The sequence below is a fragment of the Monodelphis domestica genome, chromosome 7 (genome assembly GCF_027887165.1).
Source record: "Monodelphis domestica isolate mMonDom1 chromosome 7, mMonDom1.pri, whole genome shotgun sequence".
Classification (NCBI taxonomy): domain Eukaryota; kingdom Metazoa; phylum Chordata; class Mammalia; order Didelphimorphia; family Didelphidae; genus Monodelphis; species Monodelphis domestica.
In genome coordinates this window covers 234,543,513-234,571,171 of record NC_077233.1, presented here as the reverse complement: position 1 = coordinate 234,571,171, position 27,659 = coordinate 234,543,513, and the positions used below count along the sequence as shown (strand labels likewise).

At 40.2% G+C, this 27,659-nt stretch overlaps 1 protein-coding gene and 1 long non-coding RNA gene across 2 annotated transcripts in view; one reads left to right on the top strand and one right to left on the bottom strand.

Annotated features, from left to right (window-relative positions):
* The window catches only part of XYLT1 (xylosyltransferase 1), a 423,706-nt gene that overhangs the window by 48,149 nt on the left and 347,898 nt on the right, over positions 1–27,659 (top strand). The gene's annotated exons all lie outside the window — the stretch shown is intronic.
* LOC130455632 (uncharacterized) lies at positions 12,446–20,926 on the bottom strand. Its single transcript, XR_008913728.1, has 2 exons — positions 20,498–20,926; positions 12,446–12,643 (listed from the first exon to the last, which is right to left on the bottom strand). It is a non-coding gene; the product is annotated as an uncharacterized LOC130455632 (long non-coding RNA).

Here is a 27,659-nt window from a genome sequence, read left to right as displayed (position 1 = left end):
ATGTTCAGCAAAGATAGGCTCATTTTTCAGTTTCTCCTGAATGGATTATCATTTGTTTCTACTCTCCTAGGTTTGGGATTCCACTGGCAGAAAGAGCAGTTAGCAGGGAGTAGTTATGAGGTCTAGACTTTAATTCCTGTACCTGCCTCTCATCTGGGTGATTTTTGTGCAAACTATTTAACCTTTTTGGGCTCATGGAAGTAAAAAGAAGGAATGGTACAAGTGATCTTTGTTACTTCCCTAAACACTGACGTTTCTGTGATTCTTATGGGGGAGAGGAATGATCAAACCCTGAACATTTTTTGTTTTTATGTTGATATTCAGAGTGTTATGTTACAGAATGATTTCACTTTACTTTGGAATTGAATTAGATGTGTTTTTCTTTTGAGAAAAGTAACAATTATTTGAGCTCCTCAAGGGATCCATCCAAGAATCTCTTCTCAAATTCTAATATCCCAGAAGGCAGGCATATTTAGGCCATGGGTCACTCTGGAAACTTTTCAGTTAGTTTCCCATGATACCTGTAGGGGAAACTATTTCATCTGGTACCCCTGCAGGTAGTTGATTGTGTCTGAAACTGCAGCTTCCTATCCCAGCAGGGACTATAGCAAGTGACACTTGGTATGATTTCCTTCACTTTCACTTTATAAGATTATTAATCAGGAGTTATTTTAGAAGGGAAAAAAAATGACTGTCACTCCAATTAATGGGTCTAACCTTCATGGAAAACTACCGAGCTTTAACTGGGTCCTCTGAAGCTTCTAGTCAGCAAAGTTGACTCCTTGTTATTCCGTCTAAAAGAAATTACACATATCTTGAAAAAAAATCACATATTTGGACAATTTTTTTTATGACCAGGGAGCCAGAACCAAATATCTATAGCTAGGAAGCCCTCTGATCAAACTGTCTTGTCTTTTAGATGAGGAAATTGACTCCCAATGAGTTTAAGTGATTTGCCTGAGATGATGCAGGACTGAAATATGAATAACATACCTGGATTTAGGTTCTCCAATTGAGAGTCAATGTTCTTTTCAGAGCCATACTGATACCCTTGGCTTGTTATTAAGGGGAACGAACATGGTATTGGAGTGTGTTCATTCTTTCCTTCATTTGTTCATTCAACAAACATTTATTAAAATGCCTTTGATGTTGACAAAAATGCTCTCTACTTCTAGAGAACTGATAAATTCTGAATGTTGATAGAAGCATTTATTTTTTTCACTTTATGTTTCTTTCTTTCTTTGTCTATAATTATTTAGATGTTGTCTTCCCCATTAGACTGGGAGCTCTTTGAGAGTCAATGTTCTTTTCAACATAGCTAATATGGAAATGTGTTTTGCATGACTTCACACATATAATGGGTATTATATTGCTCCCCTCAATGGGGGAGAGAGAGAGAATTTGGAACTGAAAATAAAAATAAATAAAGGAATATTTTTTAAAATGCCTATATGTGTCAGGTCCCAAGGACAGAAACAAAAAGTGGTCCCTGCCCCTTTTTGAAGGTAGTTTTAGGATCCTCTTGACAACCTGTCAGGTTTATAAAAGTGATTTTCACACATAGTAGATTCAATGTGTGTATGTAAAACCAGGATCCAATGAACTAACGAGAAGTTAAGGTTCAAGGAAAGAGAAATTTAATTAAGCCACCAACATCTTTGAATTGGTCATCTGTGGTGGGGACTTGATTACTGGTTGCCATGGCTTTCTGGGTTCTGGACCCCAGCAACATTTTATGGCAAAAGAGACCAGAGAATTCTCCTGATACAGAAAATTTTTCTTAACTATAGCGCAAAAGTTACTTGTAGCATGAAGTGTGTCCTTAGATACTTAATGTCAAGCAGGTAGATTTCCCCATGAAAGTATAGAAGATAAAGGTTGAGATAAAGGGCCCTTTCTAATTTTTTTTTCTTGGATGCTCTGACCTTACATTTAGACCATTTGCTGTAGCCTCTGAGAAATAGAATAATGCAGCAATTACATGATTCTTTATCCATAGAATGGACTTGAGCTAAAAGTTTTCTTAGGTTGCTTTTGATAGCTGATCTCTGGAGTTGGTTGGCATTTGAAAGGAAGCTGTGTAGCTTTCTATACATTGGTCAAATTTAGAAAAATAGTTTCTTGGCCCCCAAAATATACAGGCTTATGTTAATGAAAGGTATTTCGCTTATATCCCCTCCTGCCCTTATCCAGGCATCTAAATCTCACCAATTGTTAGCAGGAGTTAAACATACAGAGAAAGGGCAATGGATGGCAGTGAAACTGTGGGAAATTTCCAGTCGTGAATACAGTTTTATTGAGGTGGGCCAGTCCTGCTGTTTATGAGTCGCTGAAAGGAGAATCATGACCTGGAGAATGAAGGAGTGCTCTCTGACCCCGACTGGGATAGTGGAAAAATCCCAAGTTTGTGAGAAAGCTACTTCTAAGTTTGAAATGTCAGGCAACTTGTAAGAAACTTATAGGCAAGTTCAAGGGCAAAGGCCAATGAGTGTGCAAATGTCCTTTCAACCTCTTTAGCTTTGTTGAGATAAAATGAAATTTAACAAGTCCTCAGTAATGCTCAGAATCTTGTGACCTTCGTTCTGAGCAAGGAAAGGGGTGAGATAAACAAATGTTTCCTAGAAAAAATGAACAAGTAGAATGATTGTTAGGTTAGACTCCAAATACTAAGCTTTGTGCATGTTTGTCAGGATTAGTGTGCTATGTGTCTCTTCCTGTGTAGGGGGCATCTAGGTGGTGCGGTGGATAGAGCACCAGTCTTGGAATCAGGAAGATCTGAGTTCAGATACAGTTTCGCACACTTGCTAGCTGTGTGACCCTGGGCAAGTCACTTCATCTTTATTTGCCTCTGTTCCTCATCTGTAAAATGAGCTGGAGAAGGAAATAACAAACTACTCCAATATCTTTGCCAGGAGCATCCCTTAAACTTTAGAGTTTGACACAACTGAAAAGTAACAGCCATGTTGTCTCCTCTAAGGGCACCAAAGAGCTCTGGCCACCTTTGCATTCATCCAGATTCACATTGGCATGCTTGACTGAGTATGGATAGTGAGAGGCATTCCCAGGAGCATTGTTGCTTGCTCCTGTGTCCTTTCAGTCATCTCATAAAATAACAATAATAAATATTGACTCCTTCACAGTGGCCTGAGAGGGTCAGGTGGAGGTGGGGGAGGGTGTAGAATAGTAAACAACACTGTCCAAACTGCACCGTTACCCAATCCGATGGTGAAGAAGAATGATGGCAGATAGACACCTCCATTGTGCCAGAGGCCCATTAGTATTCCATCCACATGGACTCGCCTTGGAAAAAAATCGTCTTAATGGGTTCTGAATGAGCCCAACTGCCAGCCATTGTTGGATGCGATGGCGTGCAAACTTGTGAGTTATGGCAGTGACTGCCTAATACCAAACTAGATCAGGGTCAGGAGACAGCTTAACATGGCATCAATCAACCAGCACCACACAGAGAGGACCTGCTGAGGCAGGGGAGCATAGGAATGTGGGGAGGAGGGGGAGCTAGCTCTCTAGGGTTTGGATTGGATCTTAGAGGAAGGGGCAGGAAGAAGGGAACTAGGGCCTGGGGAGGGAAGGCTAGTAGGTGGGGAGAGGTAGATTATGCAGGATTCCTTAAAGGGAAAGGGACATTTTCAACTGTACAAGCCCATATTTTTTTTTCTTCTGCAAGAAAGGTTATTAGATAGATCACCATAAATACCAGAAAAGGAAGAAGAGGAAGACTCATTTCATTAGCCTCTGAGAAGCCTGTGCACACATTTGTCTGTGAAAGCTTCAGTTGCCTGAGGAAAAAGCCCCTTATCTGAACTAATGAGCTAAACTTTAATGGGCAATGACTTTCAGGAGCTTCACAGTGAGTCACTTATCTTGAGACATTCTTAACATCTCCTTAAAAAAAAGAGAGAGAAATAGATAGAAATGATCAGAAAAGCATTAGTCTGATTCTCAGAACTGTGAACTTTCTTCATCAGATCTCTCATTTTTTTATCTGAGGGATAACTGATAAGAAAGTCAAGACTGTTGGCACAGTGAAACCAATTCCTTTCTAGAAAGACTTGATAATAGCACTGCGGTGCCAAAGTGTTCTTGAGGACATATAGAATGTGCATGGCTAAGGCTCAGTAATAAACTACATTAGCTGGAGGGACTGTTGAATGCTCGATGTGAGCCTAAACATGAGAAATTTCTGACTTCGTCTTCTTTGCTGCTGAAATATGTGATTTGTCAGGAGGATCAAGAAGAATTTACTCATTGACATGAAGGGTCGCTCACTCTTCAATTAGGTGTTTTCAGGTGCTGGCTCGCCCCCCAAGTCCATGTTTGGACATTGGCCTTTTCTCTGTAATCCACAGCGAAAGGGAGCACTGGGAATTTTTAGCCAGATAATCTCAACATTATCCTGAAATCTTTAGATAATGTTCAGTCTTGTAAAGAAGTAAGATTTAGGCTTTAAATGGGTTTAAAAGTGTCATTCCCACCCTTGAGTTGATAATGATGCTGGTTCAATGAAGTGTTTTGAATTTTAATTGAATCTAGATTTGCAGTTATCCAGATCTCTTTGAATAATTTAAAGATTAGCTGCATAATGTTGATATTAACTGAAATTTGGATATAAATCCTACACGATTGTACTTTGGAAATATTTGATTGAGTTCTCTTGCTAGCTTTAGATTTTATAGAACTTGGCAAAAATAAAAGGCTTAGATAGATTTTGGAGAGTGAAAGAATAAACTCATAGACAACATTTTCCATTTGATTAAAATTAATCTAATGAACAGGCCCTGGTGTCAAATAGCTTCTGATCATAAATAGCTTACTTTCAACTTTACTATTAGAACATCAATTGACTCATCCATCACTCATTCATTCAAGAAACATTTGCCATAGTTCTTTTTTCATATACTCTATGTTATATACTATAGAAAACCGCACAGCTTTTGGAATAGCAAGATATAAGTTCAGACAGGAAGATAATACCTTTTATGGTCCAGACACTGTTCTAAACACAGGAGATAAAGAGAAAGACCAAAACAAATGGTCCCTGCCTTTAAAGATCTTACAGTCTAACAGAGAAGGCAATATGCAAATAATTATATAAAAATATGATGTATACAAGATAAATGGGGAATAGTCTCAGAAGAAAGACACTAAGATAAAGAAAGACCAGAAAAAGCTTCTTATAGTATATGGGACTTTAACTGAGATTTGTAAAGGCAGGGATGGAGAGGGAGAGAGATCTAGGCACGAGTGGCAGCCAGTAAAAATGCTGTGAATCCAGAGGTTAGATGTGTGACAGAAACAGCAAAGAGGCCAGTGTCACAGGCTGGAAGAGTATATGTGGGGGAGAATAAGATATAAAAAGACTAAAAAGATAAGAAAGTTGGGATCAGTTTTAAAAACCAAACAGAACATTTTATAGTTGATACTGGAGGTAATAGGGAGCTATTGGAGATTATTGAATGAGGGTCAAAGGAAGAGATATGGTCACACTAGAGCAGGGGTCCCCAAACTATGGCCCATGGGCCACGTCCCCATGGGCAATGATCCCTGAGGTCATTTATCTGGCCCCCAATGCACTTCCAGAAGGGGCACCTCTTTCATTGGTGGTCAGTGAGAGGAGCGCTGTATGTGGCAGCGCTGCAAAGCACAGCATCACTCAGGTACAGCACTACTTCCAGTGACGTCATCCTTTTGTGGCGCCTTGTTCTGAGAGTAACTGAACAAGAACGAGGCGCTGCACAAAGGATTATGTGCCTGCACAATGGAAGACATCAGCATGGTGAGCGGCGATCTGGGGGAGGGGATTCCGCACTGTGTATTCTGCTGCCCGCTATAGTGGTGGCTGGGATGGGTCTGTGCAACATGTGACAGGTCCATCCCAGCCAGTGCTGCAGCCTCTGCTATCCCAGGCAGCGCTGTACAAATTTGTTCATAGTTTTTCTTATAGTCCGGCCCTCCAGTGGTCTGAGGGACAGTGAACTGGCCCCCTGTGTAGAAAGTCTGGGGACCCCTGCACTAGAGTGAGGAGAATTTTAAGGCTGGGAGAATAACCAGTAGACCTTTGCAGGAGGTGTGAGGTGTGAAGTAATGAGGGCTTGCACCAAGGTGGTGATAGCGTAGGAGGAAAGGAGGTGGCTGACACTCATCTCTTGTGGTTTCCTGTGATACAGTAGCCCTAAGCTATTATCCTGCCTTGATTCAATTTTTTTTTACTTATTCACTTCCCCATGTAAGCAGGCAGCAAGCAAAGTAGAGAAAGGCAGGAAGGCATTTTTTCTTCCTTTGAAATCAACTTCCAAATGAAACAAGAGAAAAGTAGAACTTTGATATTCTCTTTCTATCTGTATTAGTTGACCAGAGCTGAGGTGGGGCCACTTGGCAAAGTGCTAAACATTGAACCCTGAAAGTGATCAAGTAAAGCATGACCACCACCTATCAAGGATGCTATAGAAAGGATCTCTGCATCAGGAAGGAGGTTGGTTTAGATGACACGTAAAAGCCCTTCAACTCTAATAATCGTGATTCTTTCATTGTACACAGATTGATCTTTCATTCTCCTTCACCCTATCAGAATCAGAATCAGATCTCGATTCTATGACCTGAAAGCATATGGCATAATTGAATTCTGTGCAGATACTTCAATAGGCCTCCGTCCTCAGAAACCCGGGTCTAACTGCTCTTTACTTTGCTTTTATTTTTTTTTTTTAAGTTTTGGAAATTTTTATTTAATTAACTAATTTAGAATATTTTTCCATGGTTACAAGATTCTTGTTCTTTCCCTCCCCTACCCCCACCTCTCTCCCATAGCCAACGCACAATTCCACTGGGTTTTACATATCATTGATCAAGAATCATTTCTATATTATTGATATTTGCACTAGGCATGATCATTTAGAGTCTATATCCCCAGTCATATCCCCTCAACCCATGTGATCAAGCAGTTGTTTTTCTTCTCTGTTTCTACTCCCACAGTTCTTTCTCTGGATGTGGATAGCGTTCTTTCTTATATGCCCCTCAGAATTGTCCTGGATCATTGCATTGCTGCTAGTAGAGACATCCATTACGTTAGATTGTACCACAGTGTATTAGTCTCTGTGTACAATGTTCTCCTGGTTCTGCTCCTCTCACTCTGCATCACTTCCTGGAGGTTGTTCCAGTCTCCATGGAATTCCTCCACTTTATTATTCCTTTTAGCACAATAGTATTCCATCACCAACATATACCACAATGTGTTCAGCCATTCCCCAATTGAAGGGCATCCCCTCATTTTCCAATTTTTGGCCACCACAAAGAGTGCAGCTATGAATATTCTTGTACAAGTCTTTTTCCTTATGATCCCTTTGGGGTACAAACCCAGCAGTGCTAAGGCTGGATCAAAGCTTTGCCTTGCTTTTAAAAGAAGGAAAGATGAAGTTTGCCTACTACCTTTTCATCATTTGATTTTTTAAAAAAACCTTTATCGTCCATCTCAGAATCAATCTTGTATATTGGTTCCAAGGCAGAAAAGCAGTAAAGGCTAGGCAGTAGGGGTTACTTAATGCAGGGCCACATTGGACTTGCCTAGGGTCACGCAGCTAGGAAGGGTCTGAGGCCAGATTTCTCTAGACCGGGTTCTCAATCCACTGAACTGCCTAGCCATTCCCTCGTCATTTGATTTTAAAGCAAATGTATAGAAGAGATTAGGGATGGAAGTGGTAGAAAATGTCTGTGCTGAAAATATGTTCCGATTACCCATGGCTGCAGCCCATCCTGTTTTTTGTTTTTCTTTCATGAACTCTTTGCCTCGGTTCTCTTGTGGCCATATTTAACATATGTCTTTGCTCTCAGTTACCTTGTTTTAAGGACATGTTTTATGACTGTACAGATGTGTATTGCAATGCAATCACTGATGTATACAACCACTGAATGCTATATAAATCTGCCTCCCGCCCTCATAAATGCACAGAGAGCTGAGGCTCCTTGCTTTGTGGAGCCCATGGCTGATGTCTGCTTAAATTTCAGCAGGGGTGGCAGCCATCCCAGCAGCAACCCCTCAGTGTCAATTCTCAAGCCCGATACCTTTGTTGGGGTCAACTGTGGAATGGACATGAAACCAGAAGAAAGGTGGCTTTAGGTCTGAGAAAAAATGTGGTAATTACAAGATTGCCAGCACTAGGGATTCAACCTCCTTGAGTCTGATGGGTCTTTCAGGAACTCAAATTCTTCCCCAGTGTACTGAGAAGTCAGTTCTCTCCAGTAACTGGGTCACTTAGTGGTCACTGTTACATAAGCCTAGTTGGAAGCTCCTGCTGCTCTTTTGGTCTAGTGATAAGAAAATGGCATCAGTGATAAGAAGAGGCTTCCCTCCGCCTCTCCCAACATGCCGCAGGAACCACATGATTATGTTCGGTTCCTGGACTTGACACCTTTCCAAGGTTATGCTACTCCCTAGAGAGTCAGGTATAAGATGGAGAGGCAAGAGGATCAGAGTGGTCGGTTCAAGAGGCAGAGTGTGTTGCTACAGAGTCTGAAGTTATTTCAGTGGGCGTCCAAGGCTGCCTGTTACCCTAGCTCATGCTGGTTAATTATTGCAAGGAAGAGGCAAAGGATCCACACACACACACACACAGAGAAACCAGGTCTCTCACCCCCAGGAGTGTATGCTGGAAAAGTTTAAGTGGAAAGAGGCAAACAGGAGGATATAAATGGAAGTCTGAGAGCCAGGAGACACCAGAAACCAGATCTGGGTACCAATTTAGGTAAGCCTATGTGATGTTAGTATTTATAAATAGGTCTATTGATTTTGAGCAGGAAAAGGACCTGGGAGATTCTCTAGTCCAACCCCTTTAGTTTAGAAATGAAAAAACTGAGATGGAGAAAAGTAAAGGGTCTTGCTCTCAATTATATAAGCATATAAGCAGCTGGGTGGCTCAGTGGATTGAGAGGCAGGCCCAGTGATGGGAGGTCCTGAGTTCAAATCTAGCCTCAGACACTTCCTAGCTGTGTGTCCTTGGGCAAGTCACTTAACCCCCATTGTCTAGCTTTTATTGCTCTTCTGCCTTAGAACCAATATAGAAGGTAAGGGTTTTAAAAAAAGATTATGTAAGTAGAAAGTTTCAGGGGTGAGGTTCAAACCCTGGTCTAGGAGAATGCTCTTTCTACTGTATCATGATATTTCCCAACTGTGGCTCTGACCATAGTAGTCTCTCGTTTCTCCAGAGCCCTGCAGTTGTTATTATTATTTAATTGATTTTGTTGGTCTCATCTGGAGTTTTCTTGGTAAAGATACTGGAGCAGTTTGCCATTCTCTTCTCTAGCTCATTTGACAGATGAGGAAACTGAGGCTAACAGTTAAGTGACCTGCCCAGGGTCGCACAGCTGAGTAAGTGTCTGAGGACAGATTTGAATTCAGTTTCTCCTGATTCCAGCATCCCATCCACCCACTGTGACACCTAGCTATAATACAAGATCATAAAACTGGAAGGAACCAAAGAGGTCATATAGTCCAACCCCTTCATTTAATAGATGAGGAAGCAAAGGGCAGAGAAGGGAAATCACTTTACCAAAGTAAAAACCTAATAAGTGGTAGAGCTGGAATTTAAACCTAGTTCCTCATCCTCTAAGTCTAGCTCTCTACCCACTGTTCTAGACTTTTGGGTAAATTCCTATAATTGCCTTTATTTGTTTATCTGAAATTACATCTGTAGGCTGGGCATTCTTGTTTAATAAATATTGATTAAATTGAAATGGATCTTGAACCTTAAGGACCTAGAGTATGGGGACAGTGCATATATATTTTCCCCTAGATAGTGCACATGTTGCATCAGGAAGTGGCCATCCTTCCCATTTGACTATAGAGTCTGCAGAAGACAGTAATATGTAATTTGGTACCACACCATGGAAAGTCTTGAATGCCAGGCAAAAGAGTTTGAATTTCATGGGATAGGCAATACAGAGCCTTTGGAGCAGAGGACAGACATGGCCAGATGTATAAAGAAGGAAGATTATGTTATGCAGGCAGTCCTATTAAGGACGTATTGGAGGCACAAGGAAAGTGAAGGCATGAAGACCTGTTAGGATACCATTGCCATCATCCAGGTAAGTTGAAATAAACACCCGTACTAGGGTCAGAGTGGGAGAGAGACAGAGACAGAGAGAGGGACAAACAGAGACAGAAATATGAAAGCTATCAAGGTAAAATAAAGAGAACATAGTAATCTTTTAAGTGACAGAAAGTTAGAGAGAGGGCAGAGTTGGAAATAAAATCCAGCTTATAAACCCAGAAGACCGATACCATAGACATAAAGTGTGAAGCCAGAAGGAGGGACAGATTTAGGGGCAAAGTTGATGAGCTTAGTTTGGGATATGTTGAATTTGAGATGCTGTGAGGTATCTAGGAGGAGATTTCCTGGAGGAAATAGAATCCAAGGAAGCTCTCTTCATTTTTGTGGTCTGACTCTTTGTGACCCCATTTTGGGTTTCCTTGGTAGAGATACTGGAGTGGTTTGCCATTTCCTTCTAGTTCATTTTATAGATAAGGAAACGGAGGCAAAAAAGGTTAAGTGACTTGTCTAGGTAACACAGCTAGTAAGTATAAATCACTTATTTAAATTTTTTAAGCCAGATTTGAACTCAGAAAGATGAGGCTTCCTGATTCTAAGTCCAATGCTTTATCCACTGGACCAACTAGCTGCCCAAAGCAGTAGACAGGTCAAACTGGATGGGAACTAAAGAAAGGTTATTTGATCTAAGTTGGAAGTCTGATTCTATCACTTACTACCAATGTGACTAACTTAGGCAACTCAGTGAGCAGCTTTGGATTTCATTTTCCTCAGGGCAATTGGACTAGATGTGGTTGGACTAAATGAACCCTGAAGTACTTCCAGCTCTAGATCTTTAATTTGGTACCTAGGAAGTCACTGGTGACCTTTTTTCTTTTAAACCCTTACCTTCTGTCTTAGAATAAATAATGTTTTAGTTCCAAGGCAGAAGAGTGGTAAGGGCTAGGCAATGGAGGTTAAGTGACTTGACCAGGGTCACTCAGCTGGGAAGTGTCTGAGGCCAGATTTGAATTTAGGATCTCCAGTCTCTAGACCTGACTTTCAATGTATTGAGCTACCTACTTGTACCCTGGTGACCTTTGACAGAACAATTTCATTAGATTTGAGGAATGAGGAAGGAGGAAGAAGAGTAACCAAAAAAAAATTCATTTCAATGGATTGAAGAAAGAATGAATAGTAAGGACACGGAGGCATTGGCTACAGACTCTTTTTCCAAGAAACAAGGGACAAAATCAGACCCATGGCATTTTCTATTTATAAAATAACTAGTTATTAAAATGGAATTTTACTATATTAAATAAGTAGCCTATCTTTATATAGAACTTTGGTGATACCTAGTAGGTTCAACAGACTTGGACCCTGGCCTTCTGTAGTTAAAGACATCTCATAATTATAGTAATGATGATTGAGGGCACAGTGACTTTTCAGTACTTTGCATGTCATTTGTCAATTTTTGGTTGATGATTAGGACCTATGATTATATCATTGGGAAAGTGACCATTGCTGGGCAGAGAAGGAAAGAAATGTGGACACCAGCTGAGGAAATAGCCCTTGCCTTTTTGGGAGGTTCTAATCAGATGGGCGGCATCCCAAGATAAAGGATAGAGATTAGCTAGACTAGACTGTACAAATTCTACTCAAATCAGAATTGAGTTTAGGTTTCTTTAGTAGACTTTGGGGGCATGTTGCCCTTTTCTCTCTCCTCTAAAAAAGCAAAATCATTCTTTTCCCACCTTTCCACCCCCAGACAAACATACTAATCCAACCACAAATGAGAAAGCTAAAATTTTTAGTGTTTTGTATTTTGATTTGGTTGGAACCTGGTTGCTATGGTGTTTAATCTGCTGGTATTGGTTTTAGTTTGAGTTCCTTAATGGATCAGGATGGAGTAGTCTTATATGAATAGGAAAGGCAAATTTGACCTTTTGGGGATCATGTTAGAAAACACCTCTCTGACTGCCTTTAATTGTAGTTTGAGAGAAAAATCCCTTGAGGGCATTTTGGGGATGAGAGAGGGCATTTAGAAGCCTGGATGTCCTTTTCCTAAATGCAATTTTAGAATGGGTTGGATTTTGAAACAGAAGCATTAAATTGGTTACAAACTTATTGAATAAATGATTTTTTTTTCAAAATGGGAGATATTGTTGACTCTTCAGCCTTCCCTCTAAAGGTTTGAATTAGTCCTCTAAAAATACTGTACCAGAGGAAGAAAAACATCCTTTCCATCCTAAGCCATTCCCCTCCTTCAGGGGAAGCAGTTAACTGCTGAATTGTCAGGAGCTGAAAGAGGATTGGCATCCTTTTGTCACCAATGTATTCGGTGAGTTAGCAGCTGAATTAACCATGTCCATCAAAGTCAATATGATCTTCCTCCTGCCATCCCTTGGGACTTAATGGTAACTGAGATGTTTATTTCTGGCATTTTCCTGCATCTTGTGACAAAGTTGATGTCACCATTACAAGGTCAGGTTGAAATCTTCAGTTGTCTGTCAGAACCTGAGTCAAACACGAAGCATAAACCAAGCAGCTTGGCTTGCTGGTATTAAGGAATCAGCCATCACCAGTGAATTTCAATCACTTTGCTCTACCTGGATGGGATATAAAAGGAAAACCCCTTAAATGAGCTCCCCCAAGTTGGTGTTTTTATTTGCTTTCCAGCAGTTAATTTCCCAGTTGGGACCAAGAGTTTTCCTAGACAAAAGTCCTCCCCCCCCCAAGGAATTTTACATCATGTGTCCAAAAAAGAGTCAGGGGGCTAAATGGTAGCACCAAAGCAAATCAATAGATGATGCCACACCCTGGATTCATTGTTGGGCATTTTAATATCTGACCAATATATTGGTTTCTTTCTACTATCTGGAAAATAGCCACAGCATTCACCAAAACAGTATTAACTCTTCCTTCCATCTTCAGTTCTTGATAAGATCCTGAATTTCTTGATGAAAATCCTTTCATCAGTTCATAGATGTTCAACTGAAAGTTGGCTCATCAAGCCTAGATCTCTCATTTGCCAGAAAGGGAAATTGGGGTTCACAGTAGTTTAGTGACTTGCCTAGAGTCACTTAGCTGGTAAGCATCATAGCCAGGATTTCTCACAGGTCTTCCTATCTCTGGGTCCCATCCCCTAGAGCATACAGCACCCGCCATAGCTCTTTGTCTTACTCTGTCTCTCCATCTCTGTCTCTGTCTCTTGTATACAATGTATTTTTATGTGAATGTGTATATAAAACTTGCACATATGCTTCAGAGTATATATGTGTGTACCCATCCACCCACATACATGCACATATGCACCTAGTTTTATGGCCCATTGGGCATGGTTTCCTTCTTTCTTTCCATTTCCTTCCTCTCCTTGGTTGCAATTGTGAAAAGGGCTAGGCAATGGGGGTTAAATGACTTGCCCAGGGTCACACAGCTAGGAAGTGTCTGAGGCCAGATTTGAAGCCAGAACCTCCCATCTTTGTCCTGGCTCTCAATCCACTGAGCCACCCAGCTACATCCATTTTAGTCCTTTTTTAAAAAAAATTTCCCAATTAGGTGTAATAATAATTTTCAACATATATTTTCTGAAATTATAACTTTCTTCTTTTTCTTTCTCCTTCCTGGGGATGGTAAGCAATTTGATATGGGTTATGCATGTATTATCATGCAAAATATACTTACACATTGGTCATTGTTGTAACAGAATATTCATGTAACACCAAAAACCCCAAGTAAAAACACAAATAAACCAAAGTGAAAAATTGTGTTCTTTAATCTGCATTCTGATGCCAACAATCCTTATCATTTTAGTCTTTTCTTGAAAAGGGGCAACTAGATGACTGTGGGTAGAGTGCTAGACGTGGAATCAAGTCAGAAGACTTGAGTTCAGATCCAGCCTTAAGCACCGGCTGGGTGGGTCTTTCTAGAGATTGTGAAAGGGCATGAGATTGAGAGCATATTTAGCCTTAGCAAAAGTAGGTTTATTGGGTTGTCATTGGGGAGCAGAAGGTCCCAGGAGAATGCAGGAAAGAACAGTAATTAAGCTATGAAATTACTGAAAAGAGTTAGCATATTCTATAGAGTCCAGTGCAGATTACATGCAAATTAAGCCCAGGCTCTCCTAGGTATTGTCCCATGGAGCAGAATGATCTTGGGAAAAACCCTGTCCAGGAAATGTCAGTCAAGCAAGCAACAAAGAGTGCTAGAATGTTAGAGCTACAAGTAAATAGAAGCAACCTCCTCATTTCATATAGGATGATCCAGAAGCCCAGTGAGGTGATTCATTTGATGGCAGCCACATAGCCAGATGTAGAATTGAGATTGGAACCCAGGGCTCCTGATTCTAACTGTGCTGCACTGCTTTAAGGATCCAGGAAGAACTCATTTGGCCCAGTGTGGATATAGCTGAGATAAAGATCAAGTGGAGTGAATTAACTCAAGGGAGTGAAGGGATAGGCTTGTTGACTCTGGATGTGTGGACCACATGGCCTGTTGTGACATTGTCTGTTTCCTGCACATTTTAAGAGGTTGATCCCAAAGAGCTTCAAAATAGAATTAAATTGCAAGTTGTAAATGGATCTGTTACTCCTTTGGACTCCGCGGGAGGGATATTTTTGGCTTACATCAGTCACTTCTTGCTGAAACTGGTCACTTTTAGAAAGCAGTTCTGGAGAGAGCCTTTGTAATTTGCATCTCCTCATAGACTCAGCTATGACATGTGTTGCTATATAGAGATTTTTGGCTCCATTTCCAAGGACCAATACTCATTTTTTAGTACCATTCCTCCCATTTTAAACTTGGAAACGGGGCTGGGGAATAGCTCATTAAGGTTTTCTGAAACTTCCCAGACTTTAAAGGATATAGTGAATTAAATAAGTTTCTGTGTCAGTTATGGAGTTGGTGTATTGGGGGTAACAATGTATTTATTTATTAAAAATACCTTCCATCTTAGAATCAATACTGTGTATTGGCCCCAAGGCAGAAGAATGGTAAGGGCTAGGCAATGGGGGTCAAGTGACTTGCCCAGGGTCACACAGCTGGGAAGTGTCTGAGGCCAGATTTGAACCTAGGACCTACCATCTCTAGGTCGAGGCTTTCAATCCACTGAGCTGTCTCCCACTTGGTAGGTACTCTTAATAAATGTTTTTTTTCTCTCTCCCCAAGCAAGGTCCAGTGATATACCAAAACTTGTCCTGTTATGGACAAAAATGTAAAAATACCTTCTTTCCAGAATCTTTGTTTCCTATGACAGGAGTTATAATATTCACAGGGGAGCAAATGCCAGACCATTTGAGGAGGAATGAAACATTATCCACTGGAGAGATCAGGGTGAGCTTCTTGGAGAGGTAGCACCTGAGTTGAGTCTTTAAGGAAGATAAGGATTCTGGGAAGTGGAGATAAAGAAGGTTGGGTGATCCAGGTGTGGGAGATAGTTCTTTTGCAAATGCAAAGAGAAAGTGGAGATGTAATCCTGAGATCAGAAGTCCAGGCTGGCTGGAATGTAGAGTGTTTGAAAGGGGCTTGGGGGGGGGGCAGGAATAGCAGAAAAAACTAGACATTTTGGTTGGAACCCAGTTATGAAGGGCTTTAGAGGAGAGTTCAAGGAATTTATATTTTGTCCCTCTGGGAATAGGCAGCCATGAAAGACTTTTGAGTAGTAGCTTGACTAATTCCTTGGGAAGATTGTTTTGGCAACCATGTCAGAGGATATATTAGATGTTGGAAAATGTCAGAGACTTGCAGGAGCCCAAGAGAGAGGTGATGAGGGCTTAAACCTTTAAGGGTCATGATGTATGAGCTGGTTGAGTGTGGCTCCATCTGTACCCTGTAATAGGACCTGATATTTCTATAGTGTTTTATTCAATTTTCTTCAGTTATGTCTGCGTCTTCGTGACCCTTTTGGGGATTTTCTTGGCAGAGATACTAGATTGTTTTTTGCCATTTCCTTCTCCAGCTCATTTGACAGATGAGGAAACTGAGGCAAACAGTGTTAAATGACTTTCCCAGGACCACATAGCTAGTAAATGTTTGAGGCCAGATTTGAACTTGGGAAAAGGAATCTTCCTGATTTCAGACTAGGTTCTCTGTCCACTGCTTCACCTAGTTTCCAAGTTGTTTGGTTAAATCAGCCCTGGGTTAAATGTTATGTCAGAAATTTATGTGTGAGGGAAAATTATGAGACTGGCCATGAATTTGTAATTTTATTAATCAAAAGTAGTAAGAGAAAAAGAGATGGAAAAATAGAGAGAGATATAAGATACTTTCCTTATTGCTCCATTTAACTTGTGATTCTGTGGTAACCATCAGGGCCCCCTAGCCATGCTCACAGGGAAGATCAGTCAGCAACAAACATGGAAGAGAAGAGAGCAAAATCTGCCTTTGCCTCAGTTCATCAAACCTTTTTATCCGCTCACTAATTCTCATATGTTACATCCCAGGAGCCAACTATGACTTTCTATTTTGCCTAGGCTGACTGGGGATTGCAGTACAGGGGGCTGTGCAGGGGACATCACCTTGCCCCCTGCCTCATGATCTTTTGACTTTATTGTTGCCTTTTTCCTTGTGACTCAATTCACGTAATGATTTCCTTGTACAATCCCCAATTCTGGGTCAAGTTTACTCAGGCTCATGTCAGTAACCAAACTCAGAAGGGGGAAGGGTAAATTTCCTTCTTACAATCCCCCCTCTTATTCTTTGAAAGACCAGCATGTTAAATCTCCTCACCCAGGTCTTCCCAATGAATCATTCTATATATGGAGCCTATACATTTAAAGATTCTCATACTAGAGGTATACAAGATATTGTACCTTACATGGAGGGAATTACAACAATTTGTAGGATAAGAGGGAAAGAAAGAAGGAGGAAAAAGAAAACAAAAAATGATTGATACATGCATTGACAAAAAACCAATCAGGGGCATTTCCCTTTGGCATAAGAGTTTACATTTAGAATAAATGATAGGTTCAACTTCTTCAGTTCAGTTCATTATATCCCAAAATTCACCCTGAATCTCTTGATGCAGTATCTGATTTCTGTAAGCATCCTTATGACATCTTCTCCAGAAAGATTTTCTTTGCCTAAAACTGCTTTAAAAGATCTTAAACCTTGGATTTTAGGATAATTATATACTTACTAGCTATATATGTCACTTAACCTGGGCAAGCCTCTTAACCTCTTTTCACCTCAATTTTTTCATCTATGAAGGACGGGTAGGGTAATAATAGCTTCTCCTTCTTGGGATTGTTATAAGGATCAAATGAGATAATATTTGTAAACCTTAAAGTGCTATATACAATTTTATCTATTACTAATAGACCAAGGTTCAGAGAATTTAAGTGGTCACACAAGTTGGTCAGCTTTACTGATTTAATATTTCTTCCTCAGTGACTGTCACGCTGATCTGGAATCACTTTTGAACAGATTTTGCTAAAAATTCATAGAAGACATTTAGGAGAAGAAAAAAATGTAGCTTTTTAGTGAGTATTCACTTGTGAGGGATATCCAGCTAAATATTCAGATTGCCTGTGGAGATGACCAAATATTTGGGTCAGGCTTTCAAGGGTAGGAGAAAGAGAAGGGAATAAGCATTTATATAGCACCTATTATGTGCTAGGCATTGTGCTAAGCACTTTTTATACATATTATCTCATCTGATCCTTACACAATAACTTTGTGAAGACATGCTATTATTATCTCTATTTTATATTTTAGTAAATTAAAGCCAGCTAGGGACAGCTAGGTGGCACAGTGGATAGAGTGCTGGGCCTGGATTCTGAAAAATTCATCTTCCTGAGTTCAGATGTGACATTGGACACTTATGAGTTATATGACCCAGGGCAAGTCACTTAACCCTATTTGCCTCAGTTTCCTCAACTGTCAAATGAGCCGGAGAAGGAAATGTCCAACCATTCTAGTATTTTTTCCTGGAAAACCTCAAATGGGGTCCCAAAGAGTCAGACATGACTGAAAACGATTGAATGACAACTACCTAAGGAAAAGAGAGATTAAGTGGCTTACGTAGGTCACACAACCAGTAAGTAGATCCTGGCATGATCTCTTACCATAGTCTGCATGCATTTGAAAACTATCATGTTAAGCACATGTATAACCTATATCATATTATATGCCATGGGGAGGGAGGAGGGGAAAGGAAGGAAGGAGAGAACATGAGTCACGAAATGTTCAAAAATGATTATTAAAAATTTTATCTACATATAATCTGGAAAAGAAAAATATTAAAATTTTAAATGAAAGTCATCTCACTGTTAAACATGAAACCAATCCCTCTCCTCCTAACCGTTCTCTTTTGAAAAGATTTCATAACCATTCAGTTATTTCAATCTGTCTGTTCCCAGAGAAGGAAATAGCCCATCTATCACTCTCCTTTCCTTCTTTACCAACAGACTGGTTGTAATCTTGTGCTGCCACAGAGGCTCCTTGTTCCCTGTTCTGTTCTGCCAGGAGGAGGGTAATGAAATATATTTCTTTTCCTCCAAGGAGCTCAATGCTGTCATTTATGCTGTCTCACATTATCCTCACAATAGCACTGTGGCTGCATAATTGTCCCTGACATAAGGACTGTGCTTTTTAACTTTTCAAAGTTTTTGTTGTTGTTTCACATCCAGTATTTCTCAAGTCATATTTCTGTGGACACTTTAACAGAGGGAATTTAATTCTCCCTTTAGTGGATGAAGAACCTGAGACAGAGAACTAAAATGTTTGCCTGGAGAGCTAATGGGTTGCTACGTGGCACAGTGGATGGAGCACCAAGCTTAGAATCAGGAAAATTCATCTTCCTGAGTTAGAACCAGACCTCAGGTGCTTTCTGTGTGATCTTGGGCAAGTCACCTAACCTTGTTTGCCTCAGTTTCCTTATCTGTAAAATGATCTGGAGAAGGAGATGGCAAAACACTTAGGTATCTTTGCCAAGAAGAGTCAGATATGGCTGAAAAAATGACTGAACAGCAAGAGATAATAATAAACCTTGGGGTTCCAGGTCTGAACCAACTCCTACCTCAACATTCTGGTTCTTTATGCTGCTCCTTGTTTCTGTTGTAGAAAGAGTTTTAGGCTGCTTTTTGCAATTTCTCTAAGAGACCTTAGTTCAGTTAATTACTCCCTCTGGACCTTGGCTTTTTCCTCACCAAGATGGGAAGAATTTTTTCCAATTCCTTTTAAAGGTTGATATGATAATCAGTATTATTTAGAAATGGAAAATTGGAGCCTTTGAACTCTTTAATTCCAAATGAGTGATTTTAGGGCTTTCTATTTGGTACTACATATTTCATTCAGTCATTTCAGTTGCATCTGATTCTTAGTGACGCCTTTTCTTGGCAAAGATACTGCAGTGATTTGACATTTCCTTTTTCAGCTCATTTTACAGATGAAGAAACTGAGGCCAACAGTTAAGTGACGTGCCCAGGGTCACACAACTAGTGACTGTCTGAGGCTGAATATGAACTCAGACTTTCTTGACTTCAAGCCTGGTACTCTATCTACTGCCTAATATTTATAGTTGGTAGTCTACTTCTCAAAGTCACGGAGGAATCTGTAAGATTTGGGACTGAAAGACTGACTCTCAGGACATGAGTATAAATCAGCAAGTTATACTCTTTCCTGTTAAGGATTCTCACTGGTGTCAAATCAAGCCAATAAGCATTTATTAAATGTCTGTGATGTGTGTGCCAGGCACTTGTGCCAAGCCTTGAGGGCACAAAGAAAGACAAAAGGATTATATGAGATATCTCATTTGCAAACATTAAAGCCCTGTATAAATGCTAGCTATTAAAAAATAGGAAAAAAGAATAGACCCTGTCCTCAAGGAGTTCACAAAGGTGGAGACAATATACAAGCAACTATCTTTAAAAACAAAACAAAAATCCTCGACCTTCTCTTTTAGAATAGATACAGGTGTTGATTCCTAAGGAGAATGGTAATGGCTAGGCAATTGAGGTTAAGTGACTTGCCCAGGATCATATAGCTAGGGCAAGTCAAGTCACAACCTCCCAGTCTCAGTTTTCCTATTTATAAAATGAGAGGGTGAAGGAAGGAACCCTCTAAGGTTCCTTCCAGCTTAATATTAATGATCTTGTGATTTTAGTGCATCTACAACGTTGCTTGGCACCCCTGACCACATCTTATCTTAACTCAGCCTTCTTTTGCTTTGTTTTTCTAATATATTTCACCCTAGGTGGTGGTTACCCAGTCTAGCCAGCCACATCATGAATGAATGAATGAATGAATGTCTTTCATAAGAGGCATAAGGCACTGCTGGGAGGTAGGTTTTGGAGTATGACACAGGGCCCCTCCATGTTGCCCAGAGTAAGCATCTCCTTCCTCCTTTCCCATTTCTCCCACCTAGAGTTTTAGTCCTGCTGTCCCCCCAGTGAATTCCATCGCCTAGAAGACTGCCGCCTAGTACAGCCCCTCTTTTTCTGTACTGTGCTAGGCGAGGTGCTTACCTGATTGAATGGAAATCCAGCAGTTCCTGCCTCAAGCCTTGATGTAAAGTTTTATAAAGTGACTTTTCAAGTTGTTCCGTTCTGTACCCCTCCTCCTTCCTCTAGGTTTGGCAAGTGAGCTGAGTCTCCAGCACTGAGCAGGCATTGTGGTTGGGGGGCTGAGGAGTGTTAAGGAAAAAGTGAAAAAGAGACAGTTTAGTAGGGTGGCCAGCTCTGTTGGGCTATTGCCCTGCAGGAGACTGAGTCTCAGAGATGTTTGTCTGTGTCTCCCTTGTAGTTGTTTGGAGGGAAAAGGAAGCAAGAACAGCTGGTGGGTGGGACTCTCCCTAGGATTACTCTACAATAGAGTATTTCTCCTGGTTTGTTTTGTTGAAAAAAAAAATCAAATTGATCTTTTAAAATCTATTAAAATTTGTTCTTTTTTCCTTTTCTGGGTATATCTCTTTGTGTGTTTATGACTCATTGGGTGTGTTCACCTGAGAGCCTCAGGATGTAATTCACTGTAGGTCTTTGTGACAGCCTCCTTTGCCATGGAGGCTGAGAGAAAGAGCACGAGGGTTGGTTGGTTACTGAGATAAAGAGCTGTGACCACAGCTTCCCCTGGTTGACTCAGCTATTACCCAGCCCAGCATCTCCTTCACCAGCAGAACAACTTGACCTGGAGTCACCAAACTTAAGTCTGGTATAATTTTGATCAAGACATTTTATTTCTCAGATTCTCATGTGGATCATCAATACAATGGAGTGATTGTGAGCTTGTAAGCTTCTTGAAGGCAGGAATCCTTGGTGCTTAGCACAATGCCTGAAATGCTTATCCAGTGACTGACTGGACTTGTTTAAGGTTTCCCAGTTGCTATTTAGTTAAAAAAAATACCACAATTCACCTTCAATTAATAAACAAATATTCCTTGTGCAGACTGTACAAATTCATTTAAAAGCATTTCTAAATTCATAATACCTTTTCATCATATTTCATTTTTTTAATTAACAGCCATTATACAGAACAGGGATCTAAAACATTTATTGACCAGTATTCTAAGCCTAGTGTGTCAGTAGCTTATTCTAATATCCCTCATCCTCTACTTCCCTGAAAGATGTGTATCTGGGGAGGAGGGAGTGTAACCAATATATATTATAATAGACAGTGAAGACTTGTGGATTGGCAGAACAACAATCAAATCTCTCAGCATTGCAGATGGAAAAAAAGAAGAAACATCTCTGTATCTTGTAGACCCAGGCAGAAGAAAGCAATGACTCACATTAGAATCTACCTTTAACTGTGCATCTCTCAGTCCCTCCTTAGATAGATGCAGCCTCCAGTCTCGAGCCTGTAATACGACTAGGTGCTGTCCTAGCAAGAAGTATATTAGATATTCCAGGCTGGGCACATGTGACCTCAGAATTAGATTAGTTCAGTAATATTTCCTATTACAGTTTGGATTTCTGGTATTTTCAAGTGATTTTAAATTGTCTGTCTGGCTCTGAGACCTTTTTTCTGTCAAAAAATTCACACTTAAGCAGCAGCTTTTGTTGTTGGTTGTCCTTTGTTTTTGAAGATGATCAGTGACATCATAGAGTAACGTCTTGACTCACACATGGAAACTCACACACGGACTGGATTTAAGAGAGGCAGAATGGCACAGAGTGGTCAACCTCAGGCTCTCCCAGAGTCATTGAAGTTCATCGGCAAGACAAAAAAGATTGGTGATGACCAATTCAGAGGTGATGACCATTCAGAGGATAACCTCGGCATCTTCAAAGTCTGACTGAGTTCTGAGTGTTTCCCAGTTCCTGCTTCTGGAGCCTTCATGGGTATCGGAACAAATTGATCCCATCTACTCATTCCTAAGTAGCCTTTAAGGTTTAAAGAGAAGCACTTTCTTCACCATAATCCTATGAAGTAGATAGCACAAGTACTGTTGTCTTTACAGATGTGGAAACTGAGTCTCAGAAAAGTTTAGTGATAAGCTTGGGGTCATTTAATCGTTAAGTGACAAAGTTAGGATTGATATCCAGGTACAGCTTTGGATTCTTACCTTTCCCTTAACCTCTGGCTCATTTACCTAGATTTCTGACCTCTTCTATGTGAGATTGTTGTTTTGCCTGCATGACCTCCGGCTTGCTGCCTATCTTGAAGGAATCTTTGTAGGGACAATGAAAACAAATAAGGCAAAATAGAAACCACTGAATCTGGAGTCAAAGGACCTGCTTTAGAAAATTTGTCTTTGTCATTTATTCCCTATATGATCTGTCTCAAGTGATATAGCTTCTAACATACTGGCTGTGTGACTTTGGAGAAGTCACTTAATTTCTCAGTGCTCCAGGAAACTTTCTAAGACTATGATTTTCAGAGAAGGTAGCAGCCACCTTGGTAGAGGGCATTTCCTCATGTAAGAGTTCCCTATACCAATGAAAGAAAAAATGTGACCAAAAGAAAAAAAATGCTTCTAAAGTTTCCAAAGCACTCCACATGAGCCAAATGTAGAGGTATAGGAATTGTAGGAAAATCTTTGTCCTATTCCCCTGGCATGGGAAATGAGAAGGGCAAACAGAGCCCACTCGACATTTTTTTTTTGCTCAAATATGCCTGACTGGTTTTAATAAGAATGCTACGTTTGGCTAGTGATACCAACTTTCCAAGGAATTTGCTGACTTTTTTCGAGCTTCAATATAATCTTAAGTAGGTAGGCAAGAGAGCAAGCAGTCATCCCATTTTACATATGAAAAAAGATAATTTAATAGGAATGTCTGCTTACAAAGTTCATTGAGTTAGTGGTGATGACCAACTAGTTCTGTGGCATTATGGAGGCTAACATGTCAGTGTTTATGTTCCCCCCCCCCCCCAAAAAAAAAATAAAAAAACCTTACCTACTGTCTTAGAATCAATACTGTGTTTTGGTTCTAAGGGAGAAGAGTGGTAAGGGCTAGGCAATGGGGGTCAAGTGACTTGACCAAGGCTATAGCTAGGAAGTGTCTGAATCCATATTTGAACCCAGGACCTCCCATCTCTAGGCTTGGCTCTCAATCCACTGAGCCACCCAGCTGCCCCTAGTATTGATGTTCTTTGAGGCTGGTTGTTGTTCCTATATACTCCAATATACCAAAATGATATCCCTTGGTGATATGTTTTGACTCTTGATGGATTTACATGAGGCAGAGTTAAACAGAGTTGTCAGCCTCATTCTCTCTCTTCTGGAGCTCTCTAAAGTCCAGTGGCAAGACAAAAGTCCAGATGACTGGCAATGGCTCAGGATGCAGTGGATGACCTTAGTGTCTTCAGTGTCTTGTCCAGCTCTAAGCACTCCACAGTATCTGCTTTGGCCACCTTCATGGCCGTTGGAACAAATTATTCTCCTCCACTTCTTCCATCAGGGAAGCCTTTGCATGTCTTGGAAAGATGCCCTACTAAGTCATCAATGGGTTCCCTCAACCTTGATTAGCCTGCCTATTGAGTCAGTTTACCAGGGCATTGCTGGTACCCATCCTACAGCTTCTTGGAGCCACAGGAGATAGCTTGGTGGCAGAGGAAAGCAGCCCCGAAAAGGGCCTGGCAAGCTCTCATAATAGATACTAGTCTTCTCTGAACACTCCTACAGCCCTTTATGAGGCTAAATTCTGGTGGAAGGATGGCTTGGAGGTTTAGCTCTGTGTCACTACTGTGGGTTTGATATCAGAGTTCAGATCTCAAATGGAAGTCTTCTGGGAGTGTTGATTAGACTTGCCAATGGAAAGATCACTTGAAAGTCTAGTAGCAGATTTGCTGATGTTACATTCAGGTGGATATTACCATTTGGGTTGTGGAAACCCTCCTGACTATTATGAACACTGCCTTTCAGCCCTCTCCAAATGCACTATCACAATTTGCCTTTGGCTAGAATCTGTCAAAACATACCTCAAAGCTGGCACAATTTATTTTTGAGTTTGACAGTTGGGAAAGACGGGGGAAGGGGGAGCGAGTAAAGCTCAGTCTTTTGGGCTTTACCTGGGACAATTTAAAAAATCTGGCTAGCAGATAATTTTGTTTTAAGGATGTCTGTTGTGGTCCTTTGTGAATTGTATGAGTTTCCCCCCCATGTGTTTATTACTGGAAAATTGGATGCAGATTAACATTAACTAGCCAAAACTTTAGTGATGCAGCTCTGAATGACACGAATTCAAGCCAGAATTCACAATGTATTAGAAGTATTCCTAAAGAAATATATATATATATATATATATATATATATATATATATATTAATAAATTTAATTAAAATGTAAATATCCTGTTGGGAACTCACTATTTAAAAGAGCCCTAATGGAAACACTCCTTTAATTATGAATAATTACTATATTAAAAAATAAGGGGCTCAGACTTTTCTGAAACAGGGCAAAGTACATGCTGATATAGGGATTGAAGTCCATTTTTCTTCAACGTAAGAATGATATATTGAATTTGCCTAGTAATACTAACTTTCCAAGGCATTTTTTTGTGATGTTTTCTTATTCAATTCAATGATTCATGATTATTCAATGTTGAATAATCATGTACAAACAAAACGATAAACTGAATAAATGGATAAACTGGAAATAATGGAGAGGTGATAGAATTGAGAGAGATTGAGAAAGGCTTCCTGTAGAAGGTGGGATTTTTGCTGAGATTTTCAGGAAGTCAGGGAAGGAAGGAAGAGCTTAATAAATGTGCTCTTATTGTTCTGTCCATTGATCAATGTGTCATCTGTCTATCCTAATCAGACCTTGATAAGGAAAGAGATTCGTGACCAGTTAGAGATTAAACTCATGACATTTGCAGAGGTGTTGAAGTCGATAGAGTGATGGGGTTGGAGTCAAGAAACTTCATATTCCTCAGGTCAGATCTGACCTCACTTACTTACTAGCTATGTAGGAAGTCATTTAACCCTATTTGTCTCAGTTTCTTCATCTGTTAAATGATCTGTAGAAGGAAATGACCAACCACTCCAATATCTTTGCCAAGAAAACTCCAAACGGAGTCACCAAGAGTCAGATATGACTGAAACGACTGAAGAGTAGCAACAGCAATCGTGTACCCCAATAATCAAGTATATATGATGCTGACAATATTGTAGGTACCAGAGATACCAGTGCAAAAAATAAAAAAAATTGACAAGGAGTTTACATTCTAATGAGGGTGACAGCAAATAAATATAAAAATATATGTAGCATAAATGCAAAATGAGCACGTGCAGACATATACTAAGTGGTTAAATCTAAGGCTCTTGAAAGATTAGGAAGTGTTTCATGTTTAAGATACTGCTTGAGCTTCATCTAAAAGGAAGAGGGTATTCAATAAGAAGATGGTGAGGAAGGGGCACATCCTAGAGCTGGGGGATAAAGATAGGAGATGGAGTATCATGGGTGAGGATTGGAGAGAAGGCTAATTTGGCTTCATGGCAGAATGTGGGAGACAGAATAATGTTCAATAAGTCTGGAAAGATGGGTTGGGGCCACATTGTGTCAGGCTTTAAAAGCTAAACAGAGCTGTTTGTAATATTTGATCCTAGAAGAAATAGTAAGTCCCTAGAGTTGACTGAGTGGGGGAAATACATGATCAGCTCTTTATGTAAGGAAAAGCCAGCACTGTGTAGGATGAACTGGAGTGGTGAGAGATTCAAGGCAGGGAGACCAATTAGGAAGTGGTTGCAGTGATCTAGGTGAGAGATGATGAGGGCTTGAGTGAGGGTGGTAGCTGTGTGAGTGGAGAGAAGGGGTCAGATAGGAGAGAAGAGCCAAGAGGGCCAATTAGCTCTTCACTGTCCTAACTATAGTCCCAGATGGCATACCTAACTGCGGGTGTTGCTTCACAAATGGGTGCTGTTGGCCTCAAGGCAAAAGGGAGATGAGAGTGAGGATGGCTGAGCACAAGCTCATGCCTCCTGTTTATTTTTTAATGACTCACAATTTGTACTCAACTGATGGTGGGTCAATAATATCATTTTTAACGGTCAGAACATTGAATCAAAATTTTACGCCTTTCCTACTGTCACTGTCTACTTTTCCTTAAAACATAAAGTTGGGATTCAATAAAACCATATAGCATAGATATAGTCCTCTGGGGGAAAAGCCTGACTTTTGTCTTAATGGCAGAAAAAGCAACCAATCAATTTTGATACAAGCTGCCATTTTTATAGTAGTCCCTTAGACAAGTCTTTCCCACTCATAGAAATGGTGTATGTGTTAAAGGCAGATATTTGAAACATATAGCTGACTTTTCTGGATCTGATAGGGGTAAGAACTGGACCTATATAGCTAGTTATATAATGAACTCTCGCTACAAATGCATTTCAGCACATTGTCTGCAGCCTATACAGGCATAGAAAGTCATCCAGAGAACAAAGAGGTTAAGCATTTTGCCCAGATTAATACAGCCAGGATGTGTCAGAAATGAGACTTAAACCCAGACCTTCCTGGCTTGAAAGTTATCTTTTATTCACTATTCCACATTGCTGCTATTTTAAAAAGAGTTCATAGCAAATATTTCTACATTAATTTAATGTTTGCAAATCACTTTATAAATATCATCTCATTTGATTCTCACGGCAACATTGGGAAGTAGGTACTTTTATATTACCTTGTATTTTAGCCTGCAAAACAAATAAGAAATGCCTGCGGGTAGAATTGAAGCGATTATTTAATTTCTGTGCAAGTGAGGTGTTTAATACACCAGACAAAGGATGTGCCTGAATTCCATAAGATCTCTCTGCACCTGACATTATTGTAGTTCCTGATTTCAAGCTATAAATGAATGTCTACTTGGCTAAAAATACCTTAAGAACTAGGTGTCAATGTAAGAGCTGTCAGTAACTTTAAAACAGGTTTGCATGTCACTGTGATTATAGCAGCTAATCACAAAGTTACTAGCAAATTAAAGTCAGTGCATTTTTTTTAAACTTCTGTCCCTAGAATTCCTTCCATCCCAGGTTGCACTGATTCTTTGATGCATCTGGGAGCTCAGCCATGTGGACACTTTCTAGGAGTAGAGATTGCAATGATATATTCTCCTGAGCTTATATCTTGTGTGTGTTCTTCAGTAAGTAAATCTGGCGAGAGTCAGGGGTGAGGAGGGTGTTTAACCAACATGCTTCTCGTTAGATCATTTGACAGTTATGTGGATAATAACCGTTCACAAGTTTTTCTTCCTCTCA